The sequence below is a fragment of the Acinonyx jubatus genome, chromosome X (assembly GCF_027475565.1).
Source record: "Acinonyx jubatus isolate Ajub_Pintada_27869175 chromosome X, VMU_Ajub_asm_v1.0, whole genome shotgun sequence".
Classification (NCBI taxonomy): domain Eukaryota; kingdom Metazoa; phylum Chordata; class Mammalia; order Carnivora; family Felidae; genus Acinonyx; species Acinonyx jubatus.
In genome coordinates, this window is record NC_069389.1 from 75,198,803 (window position 1) to 75,225,734 (window position 26,932).

The window sequence follows — 26,932 nt, forward strand, 5'->3', positions numbered from 1 at the left end:
ATGTATGTTCAATTGATAACAGCATTATAAGCAACAAGATAGTAGTTTCTAAGTTATTGTTCCATTTATTGAATCACAAAGGAGAAATAAGCTACTTTGGAAAGACTTATGTAATATTTTCCTCAAAGAAACTTGCCCCATCAAACTGGTGTAAATGATATTCTTATGTTTGTGTCAATCATGCTCATTTGACAAGGCAAAGTAAATTATAACATACTATACTCATTTAATTGTATAAAAGTAAAGTCTATGACATATGAACTACACAAGCATTAACTAATATAAGAGAAGACTCTCTTTCATATATTTTATAAACTGTATTATATGAAAATTTGGGACCAGATAAATACCAAGATTGTGCTGAGTTAGTATCAAGCATCTACAGTAGGGAATTTAGCTGAGAGACATTAGCAGAGATGAAGAGTAGTATAGTAGATGAATAAGAGACTCTGAGTACCTCTTGACAATCCTGAAGCTGTGATACAGCAAGAGAACAGGGTATCTGAAACTGTAGATGTAGTATGAGAAATAGAATACAAAACCAAGGGTAGCCAATTAGGCAGAATTGTACTTTTCTTGCATAGGCTATTTTTTCTGGGCCTTTGCAGGCATGGTGTCTTTATCCCCAGATCTCTTACAGATACCTGCCACCTGGAATCTGCATATTGTTGCTTCAAATAGCAGCTAATACTATCTTGTTCATAGTCTGAATAGAAATGTTAAAAGTTACTGAAATCATTTTATAAGAAGTTCAACACATGTCTCTCCTTGAAATTTTAGAAATTTATATTTTTGTAAGACTTATTTTCTATTTTTTATTTTAGTGAATTTTCAGTCTAGCTCTCCGGAACAGATGCCAATTTACATTGGTAGTAGCCAATTACATTGATAGTAGCCTCAAAACTGTTTATTAGCTAAAAAGGGGTTTTGGAAAGCAATATTTCTACTCATTTTTTTTAAACAAAATAACCTATGGTTGTTATATAGCTTCTCTTTTCATATTGGTATTTAATACCCATCTCTGAAATGTACATAATTATGTTCATCCTCAAATTTCTAAAAAGTATGCATTTAATCTTGATATTTAATTCTTTTTTAGGTGGGATGCATGGATTTGGGCTATAAAATACAGTGCCAACATTTATAAGAAAAGTTGTTGAGCCACCTAAGGCTAGAATGCAATAATCCCAACTTTGCCAAATGTCATGGAAAAGAGACAGGCTCTTCTAGAATCTTAGCTGCACTCCACTATGGAAGTAACGTTTCAAGTATGCAGACATATAAAAGTACAATTGATATTTGTTTTGTTCTGTTTTCCATAGGATGTTTATTTTTAAGAAAAACCAAAACAAATACGCACAGTGTCTGCAAAATAAAATGTACAATTAACACACCACGAAGCACAGAGGGGAATAATCTTGTCAAAAGTGTGTCGATTTTCTTCTTTTTTTTTAGAATTTAGTTTTATTTATTTTAAATTGTGATATTTTATCCCAATATTTTTATTGTATTGTATTGTATTTTTTTAACATTTATTTATTTTTGAGAGACAGAGCATGAGCAATGGAGGGGCAAAGAGAGAGGGGGGCACAGAATCCAAAGCAGTCCCAAGGCTCTGAGCTGTCAGCATAGACCCTGAAATAGGGCTCAAACTGGGGGATAGAATAATGGAAAGTAATTAAGCTGAACAGAGAGAAACAAATACTGCATAATGAGAATAGACTTAGAGAACTCAGTGACTCGATAAAATGTAATAACAGTCACATTATAGGTATCCCAGAAGGAGAAGAGAGAAAGAGGGGCAAGAAGTATATTTGAAGAAATAATAGTTGAAAAGTTCCAAAATATGGAGGGAAACAGACCCAGATTCAGGAGCCACAGAGATCCCCCAACAAATTCAAACCAAGTAAACTCACACCAAGACACACAGTAATTAAAATGGAAAAAAAAAGTGAAAAAGAATTTTAAACTTGCAACAGAAAAGAAGACAGTTACATACAAAGGAAACACCATAGGCTATCAGCAGATTTTTCAGCAGAAAGTTTTCCCGCTACAAGGGAGTGGCATAATATATACAAAGGGCTGAATGGGAAAAATTAGCAGCCAAGTATATTCTATCCAGCAAGGCTATCATTCAGAATTGAAGAGGTAAAAAATTTCTCAGACAAACAAAAACTAAAGGAGTTCATGACCACTAAACCAGCCCTTCAAGAAATATTAAAGGGTATTCTTTAAGTGGAAAGGAAAGGCCATATGTGTGAGTATAAAAAGTAAAAAAAACACAAAAGCAGTAAAAATATTTATGTAAAAATCAATTAGAGGATTCATAAAATAAAAAAGTGTAAAATATGATACCAAAACATATTTTTCTGAAAAGTAGAGGGGAGAGGAGTAAAGAATGAGTTCAACATTAAGTGACCATCAGCTTAATATAGATTGCTATACACAGAAGATGTTACATATAAATGGAATGGTAACCACAAATGAAAAACCAATAACAGATATACTAAAAACAAAGAATAAGGAGTCCAAGTATATCACTAAAGAAAATAGACAACCCATGAGAAATAGAAAGAGAAGAAATAATCAGAACAAAAGCTACAGAAACAACCACAAAGTAAGTAACAAAATATATATCTATCAATAATTAGTTTAAATGTAAATGACCTAAATGCTTCAATAAATAAACAGAGTGTCAGAGTGTATAAAAAACAAGACCCATCCATATTCTGTCTATAAGAGACTCATTTCAGACCTAAAGACACCTGCATTTTTAAAATGAGGGGATGGAGAAACATGTACCATGGGAGGGGATGTCAAAAGAAAGTTGGAGTAGCACTACTAATATCAGACAAATAGACTTTAAAACAAAGTATGTAAGAAGAGACAAGCAAGAACACAATATAACAATAAAGGGGGCAATCCAACAGATGCTATAACAATTGTAAATATTTATACCCCAAACATGAAATACCCAAATACATACAACAGTTAATAACAAAAAAAGAAACTAATGAATAGTAACACAATAATCATATAGAACTTTAACATCCCACTTACATCAATAGACAGATCATCCAAACAGAAAAGCAGCAAGGAAACAGTGGCTTTAAATGACATATTGAACCATATGGATTTAACAGATATATTCAGAACATTCCATCTTAAAACAGCAGAATACACATTTTTTTCAAGTATGCATGAACCATTCTCCAGAGTTGATTACATATTACATCACAAAATAAGTGTCAACAATTTCAAAAAGATCACAGTTATACCATGCATCTTTTCTGACCACAATACTATGAAACTAGAAATCAACCACAATAAAAAATCTGGAAAGACCACGAATACATGGAGGTTAAAAAACATGTTACTAGACAATGAATATGTCAACCAATTAATCAAAAAAGAAATAAAAAATTACATGGAAAAAATAAAAATGAAAACACAACAGTCCAAAACTTTTGGGATGCATCAAAAAAATTTTTTTGAGAGGGAAGTTTATCGCAATACAGGCATTCTTCAAGAAGGAAGAAAAATTCCAAATAAACAACATTACCTTACATCTAAAGGAGCTAGAAAAAGAACAGCAAACAGAATCCAAAAACAGAAGGAAGGAACTAATAAAGATTAGAGTATAAATAAATGAATAAATGATATGAAAACTAAAAAAAAAATAGATCAATGAAACCAGGAGCTGGTTTTTGTAAAGATCAACACAATTGAAAAACTTTTAGCCAGACTTATCAAAAAGAGAACTAGAGAGAGAAAAAAGATAGAGGGAGAAAGGACTCAAATAAATAAAATCACACTTGAAAGAGAAGAAATAACAAACAAAACCACAGAAATACAAACAATTATAAGAGAATATCATGAAAAATGATATGCCAACAAGTTAAACATGGAAGAAATGGATAAATTCCCAGAGACATATAATCTACCAAAACAGAACCAGGAAGAAATAGAAAATCTGAACAGACCAGCTACCAGCAAGGAGATTGAATCAGTAACCACAAAACTCCCAACAAACAAAAGTCCAGGACCACTTGGCTTCTTAGGTGAATTCTGTCAAGCATGTAAGAAGATGAGCGCTTGGGTGGCTCAGTTGTTGCGTGCCCAACTCTTGATTTCAGCTCAGGTCATAATCTTACAGTTCATGAGATCAAGCCCTGTGTCAGACTCTGTGATGATAGCATGGAGCCTGCTTGGGATTCTCTCTCTCTCTCTCTCTCTCTCTCACTCTCTCTCTCTCTCTCTCTCCCCCTCTCTCTCTCCCCCTCTCTCTCTCTCAAAAATAAATACAAAAGCATTTAAAGAAGAGCTAATACCTATTCTCAAACTGTTCTCCAAAATAGAACTTCCAAATTCATTCTATGAGGCCAGTATCACTCTGATACCAAAACCAGATAAAAATACCACCAATAAAATAACGATAGGACAATATGTTTGATAAACCTAAATGCAAAATTTCTCAACAAAATACTAGAAAACAGAATGTAACAATACATTAAAACAATCATTCGCCATTACCAAATGGGATTTATTCCCAGATGCAAGGGGGGTTCAATATTTGCAATTCAACTAACATGATACATCACATTGATAAGAAAAAGAATAGAAACCACATGATCATTTTAATAGATGCAGAAAAAGCATTTGACAAAGTACAACATCCATTCATGATAAAAGCCTTCAACAAAAGCTTAGAGGGAACATACCTCAACATAATAATAGCCATATATGAAAAATTGGCAGCAAACATTATACTCACTGGGGATAAACTGAAAGCTTTCCCCCTAAGGTCAGGAACAACACAAAGATGTCCCCTTTTGCCACTTTTATTCAACATAGGACTGGAGGTCCTAAACATAGCAATTAGGCAACAAAATGAAATGAAAGACATTCAAGTTGTTAAGAAGTAAAACTTTCACTATTTACAGAGAACATAATATTATATGTAGAAAACACTAAAGACTTCACCAAAAACTACTAGAAGTGATAAATGAATTCAGTAAAGTCAAAGGATACAAAAATCAATGTGCAGAAATGTATTGCATTTATATACACTCACAATGAAGCAGCAGAAAGAGAAATTAAGAATACAATCTCATTTATAATTGCACCAAATATAATAAGATACCAAGGAATAAATCTAAAACGGAAAACTATAAGACACTGATGAAAGAAATTGAAGACAATACAAAGAAATGGAAAGACATCCCATGCTCATGGATTTAGAGAATAAATATTGCTAAAATACTTGTATTACCCAAAGCAATCTACATATTTAAGGTAACCCTATCAAAATACCAACAGCATTTTTTCATGGAACTAGAGCATAAAATCCTAAAATGTATATGGAACCACAAAAGACTCTGAACAGCCAAAGCAATTTTGAAAAAGAAAAGCAAAGCTGGAGATATCATAATTCCAGACTTCACGTCATATTACAAAGCAGTAGTGATCAAAATTGTATGGTACTGGCACAAAAATATACACATAGATCAGTGGAACAGAATAGAAAACCCAGAAATAAACCCAAAATTATATGGTCAATTAATCTTTGACACAGCGAGAAAGAACATCCAATGGGAAAAATCTCTTCAACAAAAGGTGTTGGGAAAACTGGTCAGCTACATGGAAAAGAATAAAACTATTCGATTATCTTATACCATACACAAAAATAAACTCAAAATGGATTATACACCTAAATGTGAAACCTTGAAACTATCAAAATCCTAGAAGAGAGCTCAGGCAGTAATGTCTCTGGCACTGGCCATCACATTTTTCTAAATATGTCTCCTGAGGCAAGGGATACAAAACAAAAATAAAATATTGGGACCTCCTCAAAATGAAAACACACACACACACACACACAATAAACACCTTATGCACAGCAAAGGAAACAATCAACAAAACTGAAAAGCAACGTACAGAATGGGAAAATATATTTGCAAATGACTTATCTAATAAAGGGTTAGTATCTAAAATATATGATGAACTGATACCACTCAACACTCCCCAAAAACAAATAATCCATTTAAAAGTGGGCAGAAGACATGAACAGACATTTCTTCAAAGAAATCCAGATTACCAACAGACTCATGAAAAAATGCTCACCATCACTCATCATCAGGGAAAGGCAAGTCAAAAACTACAATGCAATTTCACCTCACACTTGTCAAAATGGCTAAAATCAAAAACACAAGAAATGACAAGTTTTGGTGAGGATATGGAGAAAAAGAAACCCTCATGTACCGTTGGTGGGAATGCAAACTGGTGTAGCCACTCTGGAAGACCGTGTGGAGTTTCCTCAAAAAGTTCAAAATAGAACTACCTTACAATACAGCAATTGCACTACTGGGTATTTAAAAGGATATACACTGTGTATTCAGAGGCATACACTCATCCTTATGTTTAGAGCAGCATTATTTACAATAGCCAAGATACAGAAGCAGCAAAAATGTCCATGGATAGATGAATGTGTAAAGAAGACGTGGTATACAAGTACACAACGGAATATGATTCAGCCATAAAAGAGAATGAAATTTTTCCCTTTGCAACAACATAAATGGAGCTGGAGTGCATAATGCTAAGAAATAAGTCGGAAAAAGACAAACACCATATGTTTTCACTTATATGTGGTTTTTAAGAAGCAAAACAAAGGAGGAAAGGAAAAAGAAAAAAGAGAGCAAACCAAGAAACCGATTTTTAACTGTAAAGAACAAACTGATGATTACCGGAGGGGAAGTGGGTGGGAGAATTGTTGAAATAAGTGATGGGGATTAAGGAGTCCACTTGTGGTGACGAACACTGGGTGATGTATGGAATTGTTAAATCACTATATTATACACCTGAAACTACTATAACATTGTATGTTAAGTATACTAAAATGAAAATTTAAGAATCTCTCATCTCCAAGTGTACCATGAAATATTTCTGGCAGAATAAAAAATCAAAGAAAAATATCCTTCTCATATTCCAGTGAGTTTTCCATCACACCACAGATTTTTAAATGTTCTGAGACTCATTAAAGTGGCATTAAATATGTTATTTTTTTAGATTTGTTTGGATTACTTTCTGTCAAAACACCTTAGGACTGTATTTTATTTTTTATACAACATTTTTATTTCTATTTTTTAAGTTTATTTATTTATTTTTAGAGAGAGAAAACATGGGTGGGGCAGAGAGAGAGAGGTGGAGAGAGAGAGAATCCCAAGCAGGCTCTGCACTGTCAGTGCAGAGCCTGATTCGGGGCTCAAAGTCATGAAACATGAGATTGTGACCTGAGCCAAAACCAAGAGTCAGCCGTTTAACCAACTGAGCCAACCGGGCACACCAGGACTGTGTTTTCAAAGACAACCTCACTTTTATTTTCTAGTTTGCATTGATTTGTTTGTTTTTGTTTTTACAGAATGTAACATGAAATCCAGATGCTTTATTTCACTCATAGAAATGCATATATTTTTATCCTGATGAATAGAAAAGGAAAGCATGCAAATGAAAATGATTCCATTTCTTGAAGGTCCACTGTCTTCTCAGATTAATGCTCTCTGATATGAACATTGCAATTCACTGCATCATGCAGAAAATGTAAAAGGGCAGATTTTCTGAATAGTAAACCATAGCTGTTAGAAATATAACTAAAATGGAAAGCAGCATGTAGCTGGGTCTCTTGGTCAGGCACATGGAAAATGTTTTCTATTTGGTGGCATTTATCCAGAGGCCAAGTGTTCACAACCAAGTTTTTAGGTATTCATGTAATTGTGGTTCTTTCTCTTATTCTTCCTCACTTTCTTACACCCTGTCTACATTCTAGTCATCTTTTCCAAACTACCTATTCTGCCTACTTTCAAATAAAAACAAATAACTCATCACCTGGGTGTTCTCCAAACTAAGATTTAAAAAATATATACTAATTAGTAACATGAAAACATATGAAAGTATAAACCTCACTGGTAAAATAATTATATAGTCAAATTTAGGATAGTTTAATGCTGTAATATGGTAGTGTGTTAATCATACAGCTCTAGTTTAAAGGTTAAATGACAAAAGTATTAAAATTACTACAATAACTTTTAACAGATACACAATATAAAAATATGTAAATTGTAACATCAAAAACATAAAATGGGTGAGGGATATAAAAGGGTAAAGTTTTGTGTGCAAATTTCAATTTTATCAGCTTAAAGTAGACTATTATACCTATAAGATGCTTTTTGTAAGCCTTATGGTAAATCACAAAACAAAAACCTATATTAGATATAAGGAGAAAGAAATCAAAACATATCACTACAGAAAATTATTGATTCACAATGGAAGACACCAAGAGAGGAAGAATGGAATTAGAAAACATCCAAAAAAACAATTAATAAGATGGCAACAGTTTTTACCTATAAATAATTACTTTAGATGTAAATTAATTAAACCCTCCAATCAGAAGATACAGAGTAGCTGAATGAATAAAACAAAAAAAAGCCTCAACTGTATGTTGCCTATAAGAGACTCACTTCTGCTTTAAGGACATAGTGAAGGGATAGAAAAAGATATTTCATGCAAATGAAAACCAGAATAGAACAGGGATAGCTATACTTATAACAGGCAAAAAATAGACTTTAAGCAAACTGTAACAAGAGACAAAGAAGGTCATTATATGATAAATGAGTCAGCTCATTAAGAAAGTATAACAACAGTAAATATGCAACCAACATTGTAGCACCTAAATATATGAATACTTCTAAATGTATTGATCTGAATACAGAAATTGACAGGAACACAATAATAGTGAGGGACTTCAATACTCACTTTCAACCATGGATAGGTGATACAGACAGAAAATCAATAAAGAAATTTTGACTTGAAATATACTTTAGATCAAATGGACCTAACACATGTACAGAGCATTCCATCCAAATGTAGCAGAATGCATATTCTTCTCAAGTGCACACAGAACAATCTCTAGGATATATCACATATTAGACCACAATACAATCCTTTATAAACTTAGTAAGATTTAAATCATATAAAGTATCTTTTCTGAGCACAATGATATGAAACTAGAGATCAGTAGAGGAAAGCAGGAAAATTCACAAATATTCAGAAATTAAACAATACATATCTGAACAATGAATGGGCCAAAGAAAAAAATGAAAATGGAAATTAAAAATATCTCAAGACAAACAAAAATAAAAACACAACATACCAAAACTTATGGATCACAGCAAAAACAGTTAGGGGAGGGAAGTCTATAGCTATAAATGTCTACATTAAGTAAAAGAAGGATCTCAAACAATCTAATTTTATACCTCAAGGAACTAAAGAAAGAAGAACAAACTAAGCCCAATGCTAACAGAAGGAAGGGGGAAAACTATCAGAGCAGAAATAAAATAAAGATACAAAACCAACAGAAAACATCAGCAGCACTAAGTTTTTTTTTTTTGAAAAACTAAAAATATAAAAACTTTTAGCTACACTAATAAAGAGAGAAAACTAAAAAATCAGAAATAAAAGAGGAGATACTAAAACTGACAGTGCAGAAATATAAAGGATCATGAGAGACTATTATAAACAATTTATGCCAACAAGTTGTATCACCTAGAAGTAACAGATCAATTCCTAGAAACAGCCTATCAATTCCAAATCATTAAGACATAGAAAAATCCAAATAAACCTATAACTATTAAGGATATTGAATCAGTAATCAAAAATCTCCCAACAGATAAAAGCCCAGAATTATATAGCTTTACTGGTGAATTCTACCAAATATTTAAAGAAGAATTAATGCCAAACCAATACCAATGATGGTTTTCAGGGGCTAGAATGTAGGGGAAATGGGGAGATGTTGATCAAAGGGTACAAAGTTTCACTTATAAGGTAAATAAGTTCAAATAATCTAATATACATCATGGAGACTATAGTTAATACTGAATTGAATATTGAATTATATAATTGAAATTTGCTAAGAAAGTACATCTTAAACATTCTCACCAAAAAAGCTAACTATGTGAGGTGATGAATATGTTATTTAACTTGATTGTAGTAATCATTTCACTATATATATCTATATATATATCTATAAATATATATATAGATATATATATCTATATATATATCTATAAATATATATATAGATATATATAGATATATCAATTATATGCCAATCAATCTGAGAAAAAACCCTCAGTGACATATCACCTCACACCTATTAGGATTCCTTACTAACAAAACAAAAAAAAAAAGAAAGGAAAATGAAAAAAAAGATAATAAGTGAAGGCGAGGATATTCAAAAAGGGAAATCTTGTGCACTATTAGTGAGAATGTAAAATGGTGATGTCACTATGGAAAATAGCATGGAAGTTTCTCAAAAAGTCAAAAATAGAACTACCATATGATCCAGCAATCCCACTCTTGGAATACATATCCAAAGAACTGAAATCAAGATTTCAAAAGATATCTGCACTTGCACTGTCAATGCAGCATTATTCATAGCCAAGATATAGAAATGACCTAAATGTTCATTGATTGATGGATAAAGAAAATGTGGTATGGATGGATAAAGAAAATGTGGTATATAAATACAATGGCATATTAATCAGCCTTTAGAAAGAAGGAGATCTTGCTGTATGTGACCGCATGGATGAACCTTGAAGACTTTATGCTAAGAGAAGTAATCCAGTCATCGATAGGAAAATATTACATGATACTACTTATATGAGATATCTAAAAATGGTCAAACTCATAGAAACAGAGGGTAGAAACGTGGTTTTCTGGCACAAGAAGAATGGGGAAATGGGACTCCCCATGGGTATAAAATTTCAGTCATGAAAGATGAGTAAGTTCTAAAGATCAATTGCATAACATTGTGTGTATAGCTAACACTGTATTCTGGACTTAAAATTGTGTTTAGAAACTAGGTCTGTTAAGTATTTCTACCACAATGGAAATTTTTTTTAACATTCTAACATTATTAATTGACAGGCAGCCCAAAATACTGTAAGAGCATAATAAGGTTACCAATAAAACTAATGTGATATTAGACTGCATTAAAAGAAGGATGGTTTTCTGAGCTAAGTAGTTGAACTCCTAATTTCCAGAACATCCACATTAGCAAGTGTCAGTTTTGTTAATGATCCAATTATCCAATTGCATTTTGCCTAAAATTGAACAACGTTTTGAGGGTTTTTGGCATCCATTCAGGTATCCTACAGATTAAATATAATTATATCAAAATTAAAGGGACTTTACACAGACAGCCCAAAGCAAAATGTTGATAGAGGAGAAAGAAAGATGACTGGAAGACTTGAAACTATACCATTCTAGGAATAGGTGAGGCAACTCCAGACGATTTAAATGGAAAAAAGAAAACTCATTTTGGATATGATATCTGAGTTTAATATGTGAAAATATTTATTATACTTATTCTGTTAGCTCCAATCTAGAATTAATAACACTGATGATACAAAGATTCAAATCAAGGCTGAAGATATGAAAGAAGTTTTGGCTAATTAGAACTTAAAAATTTTGAAATGAGTGCTTTATAATTATTCATTAAGATTGCTCTTGCAGGTTATTATTTATAATTTTAATGTTAAGGTTTATATCATTAAGGTTACTTATAAAGAAACCACAACTTAGAAAAATTCTCCTTAGGGTTGAGACTCTAAATTTCTTTATTAAGCTTGAAAAATTAAAATTTTTCTCTCTAAAAATTCCTTTTACTCATCCTGGCCCCTATGACTCTGTTTCTTTACTATTTTTTTTTAATGAAGTGCAGGGAGTTTTTATTTGGAGACTGGACTTCTGCAGTTTTCAGACATCCAGAACATTACCAAGAAACTGATAAGAAACCGAAATATTTATTATCAAGCTCATGATACAATGTCTCATATCTATTGGTGTCAAATTGTCATAGGCTTTGTACTTCATGTCTTAGCGCAAAGTGCAAGAACAATATTAAATTATAATGTGATGAAAGAGAGGTGTATTGTAGGCTCAGTATAGATACATTGACCTCCTAAGACATAAGATAACCATAAATAGTAGACTAAATCATAAAGAACATGGTTTTGCTGATCACTTGGACAAACAACTCTACAGTCTCCATAACAACTGAGAGAATCACTCTTTTTCAACACAAATAATCATTAGATACAATAATCAATAGTTTTTAAAAAATAATAATCTTATTGAATTATCTAATGGATATTTTCTTAAGAGAGTTAGAGGAATGTCTTATTTATTTTATAAAATTTTTCTTAAACATAATTTAAGTTTTAAAAATCAGGACATTGTTTAATTTGGATTTATATAGTTGCAATATTAATTGAGACAAGAAAATTGGTCTTGCTTCACTTCCTATCCTAAGATTCTACAATTGCTACTAATTAATGTGATGCAGTGGGAGTTGGGAAGATAGGAGTAACCTCATACTCCAATGTTAGCATTAAAATATTGCTGGAGGGCCCCTGGGTGGTACAGTTGGTTGAGCTTCTGACTCTTGGTTTCGGCTCAGGTCATGACCTCATGGGTTCGTGGGTTTGAGCCCCACATTGGGTTCCATCCTGACACCACAGAGCCTGCTTGGTACTCTCTCTCTCCCTCTCTCTCTCTCCCTGCCCCTCCCCTACTCCCTCTCTATGTTTCTTTCTCTCAAAATAAATAAAATCTTTTAAAACATCCCTGGAAATAAGAACATGAGATCTATATGCTAAATGAATAAAATGTTTATTTTTCATCTGAACTATTTGAAGAGTGTTTATTTCTCCCCTTCATCATTTTATTAAGTGCTCATAGGTGTTTTTCTTTTCATTACTGTTGCCTTCCCAACATATAACCATTTAATTACTGGCAGATCTCACAATAATTGGACATTACTTGATTTAACTAATAATCACCACCCAGAAAAACTGCTTGTGGAGCAGATTTCTATACAACAAATGATCTTCTTCCATAGAATGTAAGGAAAGTGTTCTTAAATTTATTTTGTTCAGTTCCTTCCTATAGGTGATTAATGGCACAAGAGTGGTATAGTTACTCCACTAACTCTGAACATCTGCTACCTGCATGGCCTGAAGCCATGGCTCAATTCAGGCATGGGATGCAGGAAGCCCTGCTCTTTCTACCTTGCTTTAGTTTCAAATGCTTACCTCATGCAGGCAACTTCTCCTCCCCTACTGACGTGACCTAGACTTGATGGCACATCCAAGATCAGGCTGTGGGAGATATGAGTAGCAGCTGGTCACATCCTGCTGTTTCTGTGGTAAGATACAGACAACTGGAGATCTCATTTTGTATATGCTCCTGGAAACAGTCTGTTGGGAAATTTCTGTTCATGTGAGGTTTCTGGAAACATATATTGAATTTATTCTCTACTTTTCCATTATGGTGAATTTCTCATTGGCAAATCCCCATATAATGGGGTACACCTGCACTGTTGAATCAAAAGGCAGGGAAGCTGCATTGTAAAATTAACAGTTGCAATTAGTGTTAGGACACATTACTGTTTTTGCAAATCCACTCAATAAATCTACAGACTTTTTATATTCTTTTGTGAGTGCATATATGTGTGTGTGTAACATTATATTCCCAGCTGAGAAATTATCACATCTCTTGATTGCTTCACACCATGATTCAAGCAGCACTGAATCAGCATTCGTGAAGATACTGTTATTGGAATCTTTGTCTTCTAGCTAAGATACACAATTGAAATCCTTATCACTTTGTACTCACTAATTATCCAATGCTACTTTTTCAAAGATATGGACATAAATTAGCTCCGGTGTCCTAAACCAACTCTAAATTAGTAATTACATTGTATATCCTGCAGTTTTTGCTGGGAAACACGTTCTTCACTTCCTGTCTCTAACTGATGGCCAGCTAATTAATGGCTTACAAATTTTCCCCAGAGGTGGTTACACATCAGAAATGATTCTTTTACAGGATGTTTTCAGAATGTTGAAGATGAAAGGAGCTATGTAAATCGTATTGTTATTGCTTATTATTATTATCAGTAGCAACTCTCTTCACTGCTTCATTGCACTAGTAATTTGGAGGCAAAAGACAATGTTATAAGATGCATCTCGGGGATTTTTTTTTAGAAAAAATTGTTATGGACTGAATGCTTGTGTTCCCCCAATATTATGTTGAAGTCCTAACCAATAATATCATTACATTAGGAGGTGGGGACTTTGGAAGATAATTAGATAATGAGGTGGAGCCCTCATGAATAGAGTCCTCATGAATAGGATTAGAAACCTTATAAAATGGACCTCAGAGAGTTCTCTCACCCTCTTTCTGGCATGTGAATTAACAATCCACAACCCAGAAGACAACTTTAACAAGAACCAAACTAGGCTGGCACCCCAATCTTGTATTTTCAGCCTCTGGAACTATAATAAATAAATTTCTGTTATTTGTAAGCCATACATTTTGTGGCATTTTGTTATAGTAACCCAAACTGGCTAAGAAAAAAAATTTCCTAAAAAACAATTTATATTAGTCTAGGACTTCCCAAATTCTTAATAATGTGTTAGCAGAAAAGAATTTTAAAGTCTTCCTGATTTGAGATTTCACCAAGGGTAGGGGTGGCAAAGGGTAAAAGGAGAAAGCAAACCGAAGCCTATTTTGAAGAACAATGGAAATAATATTCAAAATCTTGAATAGTGTAATGGATAAAATATTCATTATGGATGAAAAGAAAAGATAATGTGGGAATTTGCCCTGTGAGCTACCAATGTCTTTTCACTCATGAAAATTAACCATTTCAGCAGATGTTTTTTGTTAAATATTCTGAGGCTCTTCCATCTCCCTAAAAGTCAAAATGTGAAAAGTCACATTTAATTAGAGATCAAATTTTATAACCATAGAACAGCACTGGTATATTATAACTTAACTTTTAATGGTCGTATCTACATTCTAAAAATTAAGAAACTTTATATAGAATTGTGCATACATACACACACACACACACACACACACACACACATATATATATATATATATATATATATATATATATATGATCTCTCTCTCTCTCTATATATATATATATATGATCTGAGTCTGTATGAGACGTGAGTCATTTTGTGTATATGAATCATAGTGGTCATGTCAGCTCTTCTGATAGTTGTTGAAGTTGACACAACTCCTAGTAAGCAAGTTGCACATTAATGGAATCTATGTTAATTCTCTTTAAGTTGCATTATCGCAGTAAGTACATAAGATCCTTAGGGAAGAAAGGCAATTGAAAGGTGGTCCAGTCTAATCACCCATGCTCTGAATTTAGTAGCAATACAGCACTGTGGGAGTGGCTTTAGATAGACATATTTTCCCTCTGTGACAAGTTCTTTTAAGATTAACACCATAATCATAATATTCCTGGCATCCTTTAATAACTCATTGTAAATTTAATACCCCCCCAAAAAAAGCTTACCTTGCATGCAATTAACATACTCTTTTAGGAAAACACCATGTCTTATTCATCTTTATAGCCTCTGTCCCTAGTAAAGTAGTATACTGCAGGAGCTCAATTAAATACTTGCTGAATTAAATAAATAAGTAAGTAAATAAATAAATAAATAAATAAATAAATAAATAAAAACAATGATTTTCTTTTTTCAGTTTTTACCATTTCTTGAAATATAACAATTTATATTATCAACTTTCTAATAATTTTGTCTTTTAATTCATATTAAACTGTATTGTTATAGAGGCTACCTCCTATTATTCTGGATTTTATGAATGAATCTGTAGTCATCAAAAGTATTTATTTGTTCAACAACTATTTTGCATTTCCTATATACAAGGAGCTGTGAATGATACAAACACAAAAATCCAGGTACTTAAAAAAGCTTCCATCCATTCTAGTGGAGACTATAAAAAAATAGAAAGTCATAAGTGTCCGAATAAAGATACTGAAAAGTGCTATGTGACCTCAAAGGAGAGACAGATGTCGCTGCATGGGAGATGAATTAACTAGAGAATGATCCATGCTGTACAGGTGTATCTTAGAGATAATTGCAGTTTGGTTCCAGACCACTGCAAAAAATAAAAATGGCAATAAAGCTAGTCAAATGATTTTTTTTTGTTTCTTAGTGCATGTAACATTTACATTTACATTATACTATTAACTGTGCAATAGCATTATGTCTGAAAAATGTACACACCTTGATTAAAAAAACTTCTTTATTGCTAAAAAATTCTAACCATCATCTGAGCTTTCAGTGAGTCACATTTTTTTTTTGGTTTGTGGAGGGTCTTGCTTCAAGTTGACTACAGACTGATCAGGATGGTGGTTAGTGAAGTTTGGAGTGACTGTGGCAATTTCTTAAAATAAAATAACAATGAAACTTGTCACATTGATTGACTCTTCCTTTCACAAAGGATGTGTGATGCTATGTGAAAGCATTTCACCCATGGTAGAACTTCTTTCAAATTTGGAGTCATTCCTCTAAAACCCTGCCACTGCTTTATCAACTAATTTTATGTAATATTCTAAATTATTTGTTGTCATTTCAACAATTTTCACAGCATTGTCACCAGGAGTAGATTTCATCTCAAGAAATCACTTCCTTTGCTCACCCATAAAAATTAACTCCTTACCTGTTAAACTTTCATTGTGAGATTGTAGGAATTCATCACACCTTCAGGCTCCACTTCTAATTTCAGTTCTCTTGCTATTTTCACTACATTTGCAGTTACTTCCTCCACTGAAGTCTTGAACCCCTCAAAATCCTCCATGAGGGTTGGAATCAACTTCATACAAAATCCTGTTAATATTGATACTTTGACCTTTCACCATGAGTCAGAAAGGTTCTTTTTTATATATATTAAATATAATTTATCATCAAATTGGTTTCCATACAACACCCAGTGTTCATCCCAACAGGTACCCTCCTCAATGCCCTTCACCCACTTTCCCCTCTCCTCCGCCTTCCATCAGCCCTCAATTTGTTCTCAGTATTTAAGAGTCTCTTATGGTTTGCCTCCCTCCCTCCCTCTCTGTAACTTTTTCCCCCTTCCACTCCCCCATGGTCTTCTGTTAAATTTCTCAGGATCCACATATGAGTGAAAACATATGGTATCTGTCTTTCTCTGCCTGACTTATTTCACTTAGCATAAAATGTTCTTAATGGAATCCAGAATAGTGAATCCCTTCCAGAAGGTTTTCAACTTACTTTGTTTAGATCCATTAGAGGAATTATTATCTATGGCAGCTATAGTCTCATAAAATATATCTCTTCAACAATAATACTTGAAAGTCAAAATTATTCCTTGATTCATGGGCTGCAGAATGAATATTGTGTTAGGGGTATGAAAACAACATTAATCTCATTGTATATGTCCATCAGAGCTCTTGGGTGACCAGATGCATTGTCAATAAGCAGTAATATTTTTAAAGGATTTTTTTTTCTGAGAAGTAGGTCTTAGAAGTGGCTTGAAATATTAAGTAAATCATGCTGTAAACAGATGTGCTGTCATTCGGGCTATTTTGTTCTATTTATAGATCACGGGCAGAATAGACATTTTTTTTTTCACTTTGCAGTTTCAACTCTTATACCAAAGATTGACAGCACACAGGGAGAAGAAAAGCAACAAACAAGGAACATAAAACAAATTGATCTCACACGCTACTTTCAATCAACAGAACGTGGCTCTCTAGATAGCTGTGTTTAGAAGGAATCTGAGGCTTCAGCCTCACTTAGCAGAAAGACTATTGCAACTAATTATCAATATTCGCCAATTTCACTCAACCCAGAAGAAACCAATGACACCAAAGTTGGCAGAAAAAAATGGCATTGGCTGTACCACCAGGGCCAATAAAGAGGCCAGCAAAGGTCTGAGGAAATCTGGAGTGGGCATTCTGGTGGTATCTGGTCCAGAAGGTAAATGGGATTCTAGACCAGGGATCACCAAAATCTCCTTCCTCTGCCCAGATCAGCAGCCCGAACTCAATGTCATCCCAGGTCCTGGGCCCAGATACAGCCCCATCTGCAATCTCCACTCAGGTTTTCCTCTCATCCTGGTCCTCAGCCTCAGCTGAAGCAGCGTTCAGAGCATTTAAGGCCTCTTTTTCAGCCTCCATGAATGATGCAGTCCAGTGGCAAGGATTTCTCTTCTGAACCTTTGCAATGAATCTCAGCACTTTCATCTCACTAGCTTTATGGTAGGAACAGAGGCCCCAGAGGAATTCATACTCAAGAGGGTTGCTGTTCAGCATTTGTCTGTAATCCAGGTACTTTTGCTTTACAAACTCATAAACGAGAAGTTTCCTTAGATCTCTAAGGAGAGAATATCTCACCCCAGAACTCGGTCCCATCTTGCTTAGTGTCTCCCAGAGGACAGCTTCACTGGCACAGTTGCCATTCATGAATATGATGCCCAATGCCACTAAGAGAACACCCAGCTTGGGTGTGTCTTTGTCCCCAGTGTGCCAGCTAGGGACTTGGGGGTTACTGAGAAGAATCTACAGGTGCTCTTGTCAATCTCCTTCAGTTGAATCCCAAATTTCTTCTCCAGGATAAACATCAGTGCATTTATGGCTGATATCCCAGAGCATTTCTGAGTGATTGATGGGCACCTTGGTATAATATTTAAGCATCAAGTATTGAATCAACTTATTTGTTCTTTCCCGAAGAAGGGCCACATCTGGACATTGTGGGGAACCCAGGTTCTGTGACGCATGCTAGTTGGGAGAGGGGTGCAGATTCTGCCAGTCAGGTGAAATTGACCAATCAGGTGGGAGTGGCCCGTCAGTGGAAAGTGACCAATCAGGTGGCAGAAGACAGTCAGGTGGTAGTGGCCAGTCAGGAGGGACTTGCCAATCTGAAGGATGCTGCCCGCCTGGTGGGTTCTGCCAGACCAGTGGGTTCAGCCAGACAACCGTACCAAGCCAGACAATGGGGTTCTGCCAAGCAACTGAGTTCTTCCAGGCTGGTGGGGTCTGTCCTAGCTGGGAGGTTCTGATGTGCTGGTGGGGTCTGCCTGGCTGGCTGTTTTTGCCAGCCTGATGGGTTCTGCCAGGACAATGGGGTCTGCCAGAGCACATTGGAGGGTGCCCAAGGTGGGCAGACCTCCAGGTCCCTGCAGCCAGTAGAACTTGCCTCTAATCCCCACTGCTATCCTTTTCTACATTCAAGGTATTAACCTTGTGTGTTCTCTTGCTCTAAATTATAGCCAAATTATAGTCCTGGACTCTAGAGTCTGAGCCTCAGAACCATCTGCTGATATCTGTGGAGCTTGTTTAATATTCTGGGTATGGGTATAAGCTTTTGGGGGCTTAGTGGTGGCATTCAAAGCCTTAAAGGCTGTCTTAGACTAAGTATTAACCATATCACTGGCTATGACAGAGAAATTGTAGGTGGCACTTGGGCCAACTTTAATAGTGGTGTTCAAGGACTTAAAGGCCATCTTGGACTTGTTAGCTGTTAACTTGCAGGTGGAAAATATCATAGGCAGCATTTTCAGACCTTTGGGGTGGCATCCTGGGACTTAAAGGCTGCCTTACGTAGGACATTGGAAATCTCCTTGGCATTAAGAGCCTGAAAGAAATCATACACACGATTTGGGCCTTTTGTCATGGCGTTCTGAGCATTAAAACTGTTTTGGGCATAGTGGCAGCTGCTAAAACTCGAACATCAGCCATCTCACTGGCTGTTGGGGGCTGTGAACTCTGGGAACGAGCATTTGGCCCAGCTGCTGTGGCCTGGTTGGTAGGTGGATCCTCCGAACTCTGGATGCCCTCATAAGAGTCTGCATAAGTAAGGTGTTGTCTTCGATAGAGGCCTTGGCCTGCAAGTGCAGGAGGCCCATACCAACTCCTTTTTCTGAGCCATGGTTCCTGTCCCTCTTGAAAGAGCAGAGCCTTGCCTCAGACTCTAACCCCAACCCCCTTGTTGCCTCCCTTATTCATCACTCAGAGAATTGAAATTCCCCTGATTGGTTTTCTGCCGCTGCACCCTCTCCTTGTCCAGTAGAAAATGCCAGTCAGTATCCCAGAACAGACATAATTTTTTTAAGCTTACTTATTTTTGAGAGACAGAGAGAGAGAGAGAGAGAGAGAGAGAGAGAGCAGAGAGTGAAAGCGAGCAGGGGAAGGGCAGAGATAAAGGAAGAGAGAGGATCCAAGCAGGCTCTGCACTGTCAGTGTAGAGCCCAAAGGGAGTCTTGAACTCACGAACCTTGAGATCATGACCTGAGTCAAAATTGACAATGCCACTCAGGCATCACATGGTCCAAGAAGAATTCTAAGACACACACACACAATAAGGAATTCTGAAATGCAAAAGAGCTCAAGCTGCAGGACACTAATCAATGTCCTGAGTGGCTTTTCCAGAGTGGCTACACCAGTTTGCATTCCCACTAGCAGTGCAAAAGGGTTCCTCTTTCTCTGCATCCTTGCCAACATCTGTTGTTGCCTGGGTTGTTCATTTTAGCCATTCTGATAGGTGTGAGGTGGTATCTCATTGTGGTTGCAATTTCATTTGATGATGAGAGTGATGTTGAGCATTTTTTTCATTTGCCTGTTAGCCATCTGTATGTCTTCTTTGTAAATTGTCTATCCATGCCTTTTGCACATTTCTTCACTGAATTATTTGCTTTTGGGGTGTTGAGTTGGTAAGTTCCTTACAGATTTTGGATACTAACCTTTTATCTGATATGTCATTTGCAAATATCTTCTACTATTCCATCAGTTGCCTTTTAGTTTTCTGATTGTTTCCTTCACTGTGCAGAAGTTTTTATCTTGATAAATTCCCAGTAGTTCATATTTGCTTTTGTTTCCCTTGCCTCTGGAGACATGTCAAGTAAGAAGTTGCTACAGCCAAGGTCAAAGAGGTTGTTGCCTGTTTTCTCCTCTAGGATTTTTATGGATTCCTGTGTTACATTTAGGTTTTTCATCCATTTGAGTTTATTTTCATGTATGGTGTAAGGAAGTGGTCCAGGTTCATTCTTCTGCATGTCGTTGTCCAGTTTTCCCAACACCCTTTGTTGAAGAGACTTTTTTTTCCATTGGATATTCTTTCCTACATTGTCAAAATATAGTTGGCCATGAATTTGTAAGTCCATTTGTGGGTTCTCTATTCTGTTCCATTGATCTATAGGTCTGTTTTGTGCCAGTACCATACTGTCCTGATGATTGCAGCTTTGTAATACAACTTGAAGTCCGGGATTGTGATGCCTCCAGCTTTTGTTTTCTTTTTCAGGATTGCTTTGGCTATTCAGGTTCTTTTATGGGTCCACACAAATTTTAGGATTGTTTCTTCTAGCTCTGTGAAGAATGCTGGTGTTATTTTGATATGGGTTGCATTGAATATGTAGATTTCTTTGGGTAGTATTGACATTTTGACAATATTTGTTCTTTGAATCCATGAACATGGAACGTTTTTCCATTTCTTTGTGCCAGAATAAACATAATTCTTAAGGCCCCTAGGATTTTTGGAATTAGCATTGGCTTCAACTTAAAGTCACCAGCGGCATTACCCCTTAAGAAGAGAGTCAGCTTGTCATTTTAAAGCCAGGCATTGGCTTCTCCTTTCTAGGTATGAAAATCCTAGATGGTGTCTTCTTCAAGTAGAAGGCTGTTTTGAAAATCTGTTATTGAGTGTAGTCACCTTTATTAATTATCTTAGCTAGATCTTCTGGATAACTTGCTGCAGATTCTACATCTACATCTACTTGAAGCATTTGCTGTTTCACCTTGCACTTTTATGTTAAGGACATGACTTCTTTCCTTAAACCTCATGAACCAACCTGTGCTAGCTTCAAACTTTTTCTTTTGCAGCTTCCCCACCTCTTCATGGAATTAAAGAGAGTTAGGGCCTTGCTGTGGATTAGGCTTTGGCTTAAGGGAATATTGGAGCTGGCTTGATCTTCTATCCAGCCTACTGAAATTTTTCCATATCAGCAATAAAGATGTTTCTCTTTCTTATCATTGGTGTGTTCACTAGAGTAATACTTTTAATTTCCTTTAAAAACTTTTCCCTTGCATTTATAACTTGGCTAACTGTTTGACACAAGGGGCCTAGCTTTCAGCCTTTCTTGGTTTTTGATATGCCTTCCTCACTAAGCTTAATCATTTTAAGCTTCTGATTAAAAATGAGAAACATATGATTTGTCCTTTCACTTGAACACATAGAGGTCATTGTAAGGCTATTAATTGGCCTAATTTTAATATTGTTCCTCTGGGAATTGGAAGAACTGAGGAGAGGGAGTGAGATAGGGGAACAGCCAGTCAGTGGAGAAGTCAGAACACACACACAATATTTATTAAGTTCACCATCATATACAGGTGCAATTTGTGTCATCACAAAGCAGTTACAATAGCAATATCAATAATCACTGATCACCATAACAATATAATAATTAAATAGTATGAAATATTGTGAGCATTACCCAAATGCAACACAGATATGAAGTTAGCAATTTTGGGGAAAAATGGCACCAATACACTTGCTCAAAGTAGGGTTGCCACAAACTTTAATTTGTAAAATATGCATTACCTGCAAAGTGTAATCAAAGTGCAATAAAACAAGGAATGCTTGTAATTCCAAAGTGGAACATTGTTTTGTATAGGAGGGGTTCCTTTTAAGTCTTGTACTGATGGCATGTATTTGTCGGTTATATTTTAACCCTTTTGTGAAATTATATCTTGTTTAAAGTTGCTTATTATCATTTTTTAGGTAATACTTAGACTATTCAGAGAGATTACTTAATTTACTGGTTGCTGTGCAATGTGATGCCAAGTTCTAATGTGTTAAGTACCGTTAAAAAGGCTTGCCTTTCTTACAGTTTTTCATGAGACACTTTGTACCACCCACACCACTTTTGTAATTGCAAAATCTAGAAAATACCTTATATGTATATGGTGCACAGTTACTAGTCAAACCAGTAGATGAATTTATATTCAAACTTGTTTCTTTTATATCATCTTTATTTTGTTTTATAATAAGTTGTGGAGGGACAAGTCAAACATGTGCAAGTCACTAATCAACCTGCTATTTCTCAACTAATGGAAAATGTCTCCTGTGCTTACAATTATTTTAAATTATTGTGATAAGGACAAGTAACAACAACGTTACTCAATCTGATAAAAGAAATCACTAGAACTGAATGACAAAGCACCATAGTACATTTTTTTTCCTGAAATCCATTAACCTCACTCATATGAAACTTACCAAAGAATTTATTTTGATGTAAGTACACATTTCTTTTTCTCTAAATGTTTAGTTTTGAGACAGGCAGAGAGCAGGGGAGGGGCAGAGAGAGACAGGATCTGAAGCAAGCTCTGTGCTGACAGCAGAGAGCCCAATATGGGGCTCCAATTCATGAACCACAAGATCATGACCTGAGCCAAAGTCAGATGCTTAATTGACTGAGCCACCCAGGCACCCCCACATTTCTTTTATTAATAGTTACTGTGCCTCATACTCTATTAAATGTACTCCACACATATGGAGAAGTTAGGTGTCCCAGAAATTAAGTATCTATCCTGTCTTTGATAATATAATACCTCTCTGGAAAATAAAGAGGTCATTGATGATGGTAATCTGAGATTCAATAAGGTAGTTTTTGAAAATAGTGGATAAGATTTAGGGTCTCATTCATAAAACAGGAAGTGTTTCATTTCAAAGATGATTGAAAGGGAATGACCAGCCCTCACGTGATAAACATTTAACTCACAATTTTTCCTCCTGTCCTCAATTCATGAATATTAAATCAACTTGTCCTCTACTATTGTAAGAAAACAAATTCTTGTTGATTGGTTTATGAGAAAATGTATTCCCTAAAGGTGTCCATTAGTTTTTTTTTTCCATACTAATGTAAGCTAAAATATATTTTTCACTTGAAATTCTAGGGCAGAATTTTCAATACCCTAGTGTTAATGCCTGCAACATAACTGTTCTGAAACTATTCTTACTTATGTTTTTCTATGCTACGTTGAACATCTTATGGGAAAATATATCTGTGGAACACCACAATAGTTGTTCTGTATCTGCTGGTAATCTATACTAGTATTTCAAGAAGACTACATTCAGAAGTAGTGTTATAGGGACTCCTAAGGGAATACTTCTGTCCAAAATAGGATAGAAAGTAATGACAACAGCAACCAAAAAAAAAAAATATATATATATGTAATTACTTTTATCTATATATAAAAGGAAACTCTTTCATACATTAATTTAATTTTTCATGATGCTAAAACAATACGTTGAAAAATAAGAACTTCAACTAACTAGTTGTTTGCTCATTCCACATGAGTACAAATAATCAGGTCAACAATTCCCCAAATAGTGACTTAACTTGCCCTTTTGAATTCCAGAACAGATATGTTTGTTATACAGAAGGGGTAAGAAATTAATAGTTTCAGATTATTTTTGGGTAACATTGGATCAATGTCATTCTCCAACTATAAAAACTTAATGATGTATGCTTTGTGTATAATTACTCTGTAAGTTAGTGCTTCTGGCACCTCTACCACTTCCACTTATTCCATATATATGACTCCCAATGTGGATAATCAAAGTCCTCTGAAAATAATTGGCCAAAGTAGTTCCTTATAGACATTAGAAACAAATTTGTAAAATTAAAAATAGCAATATTTTTACTGCTTTTGATAAGCATTGTTATTTCATTGAGTAATCAACTAAAAATTACTTAGTTCTCTTTTTATCTGGACACTCTCTGGACCCATCCCCCTACACACACGTGCGTGCGCATACACATGAACACACACACATACAGACATAAAATCTTAATCACATAATGTAACTGTATCTGGAGTACCATTTCTCATCCACAGAAATAATTATAATCATTCTAAGCAGCGTACAGCCAGTAACCCCTGCTATACCCCTTTGGACAATGTAACTATTCACATATTTAAAAAAATTCAGGACTTATCATGTAATAAAAATACCACAGAGAACAATAAATTTCTTAAGAAACTCAAGGAGGAAACACTACAAAATTCAGGTAATGGGAGGGCTGGCTTTATTTGCATATGTTTACAGAAGTGGCTAATCAGGACCCATTTAGTTCCAAGTAGCAAGAATCAACTCAAATTAAGTTAAATTAACACTGAGAATATAGTTAGTTCATATAGCTTAAAAAAATGCTGGAGAAGCTACAAATGGATGGAGGAATCCCAAAAACCAGGACTTCAGGGCCTAGAAACAGAGTCAAATATATTAATGTTTATATATGTGTATATATACACATATGTATGTATATATACACACATATATGTGTATATATACACACATATATGTATATGTATGTTTATATATAGGGTATAATGCATGTATATATGCTAATATTTATATATATGGTATATACTAATGTTGTCTATATGTAACATATACAATATATTATATCTATCTATCTAAATAACAATATATTATATCTATCTATCTAAATATACCTATCTATTGGTAAGATGTATTTTGATTAGCGAGGAAATTTTCATTTTCATTTTGAAATACCTAACATTGTCCAATACAAACACACAGTGACAGTGCGCCTCGGTGGCTCAGTTGGTTAAGCATCTAACTCTTGATTTTGACTCATGTTATGATCTCACCGTTGTTAGATCAAGCTCTGCATTGGGCTCTGAGCTGACAGTGTGGAGCTTCCTTGGGATTCTCTCTCCCTCACTCTCTACCCCTCTCCCACTCATGCTTTCTCCCTGTCTCTGTCAAAATTAAAACAAAACAAAACAAAACAAAATAAATACACTGTGACCTTGTTGTACAGCTGCTTGGAATATTCCAAGTGCTGAGTGTTGATTCTGAGAGTACTTTCAGGCTAGATCTGTGAGGGAAAGCAAAAAAAAAAGAACTAGACAATAGAGATTTTTCATTGAGCCAGAAAAACAATGGTATGACCCAGAAAGTATTAAGTTGATTAAAGAACTTAAACCAATATCTAGCACTTAATGAGTGTCAGATAAATATTAATTCTTACACTGTGCTTTTAATAATTCATCTCATTTATTCCTTACAATATCCCCCAAATAGAAAGTTTCATTTTACAAATGAGGGAATTGGAATGCCAAGAAAATTTTGCAAGGTCATACAGCTTATAAATGAATTATTCATCTAGGTTTGGAACCCAGGCATGTTTTTTTCTCAAATCTATTGTGTTATACTACTTGTCAAAACAGTGCCTTATAGTAGAATTTTAAATTATGCTATTATTTTTGAGGTAAGTCTGTTTATGTAAATAGATTTAGAATAATGGCATGGATATTTTATCTTCAGTATTTATATTTATTTCAAGTTCAATGACATACAAAAGCAAACCAAAAGTGAGTATATGTAACTCTTTAAAACTGTTTAAATGTGACCCATAGGAAGAAATGCATTTTACACTATGACCAGTAAACATGTGTTTTTTATTTATACGACTGAAATCAAAATTTTATAAAGCAATATCTACCTTATCACATGTGATGTAATTTTTTATGTTATATTCAATTTATTATTAAAAAATAGTGATGGCAATGACCAATTAAATTGATTTCTTAACTAATTAATAGGTTGTGATCCACAGTTTGATAAATACTCATTTAGACAATGATGGTTTATACATTCATGCCTACTTTTTCTATCTCTTAAGCATAATTGGAGAAGTATTAGCTTTAACTGAAAGGAAAAAAAGAAACCGGAAGCCCCCACTCTCGAAGGTTGTAGTCAGGATTCACTCTTCTTAAGGAAGCAGGCAGTGACAGCATCTCACAAGTGTTGCTCCCTCAAGCAGTTTCTCCTCACTCAACCTTCTTTAACTAGCTACAATCTCAGATCTTTTTCTACTTGTCTGGAAGGTAAGTCTTTTGCTACTTACACTCCACATTAACACCAATCTTAACCAAGTTACCAAATTCTATCCAGTGGAAGTGGAAGTTATAAAATGGGGGAGGAAAGCAGTGCCACAA

The 26,932-nt window shown here is 34.8% G+C and overlaps 1 pseudogene; it reads right to left on the minus strand.

Annotated features, from left to right (window-relative positions):
• Positions 1 to 17,745: 17,745 nt before the first annotated feature.
• On the minus strand, positions 17,746 to 19,812 carry LOC106988508 (melanoma-associated antigen D1-like; annotated as a pseudogene).
• Positions 19,813 to 26,932: the final 7,120 nt, after the last annotated feature.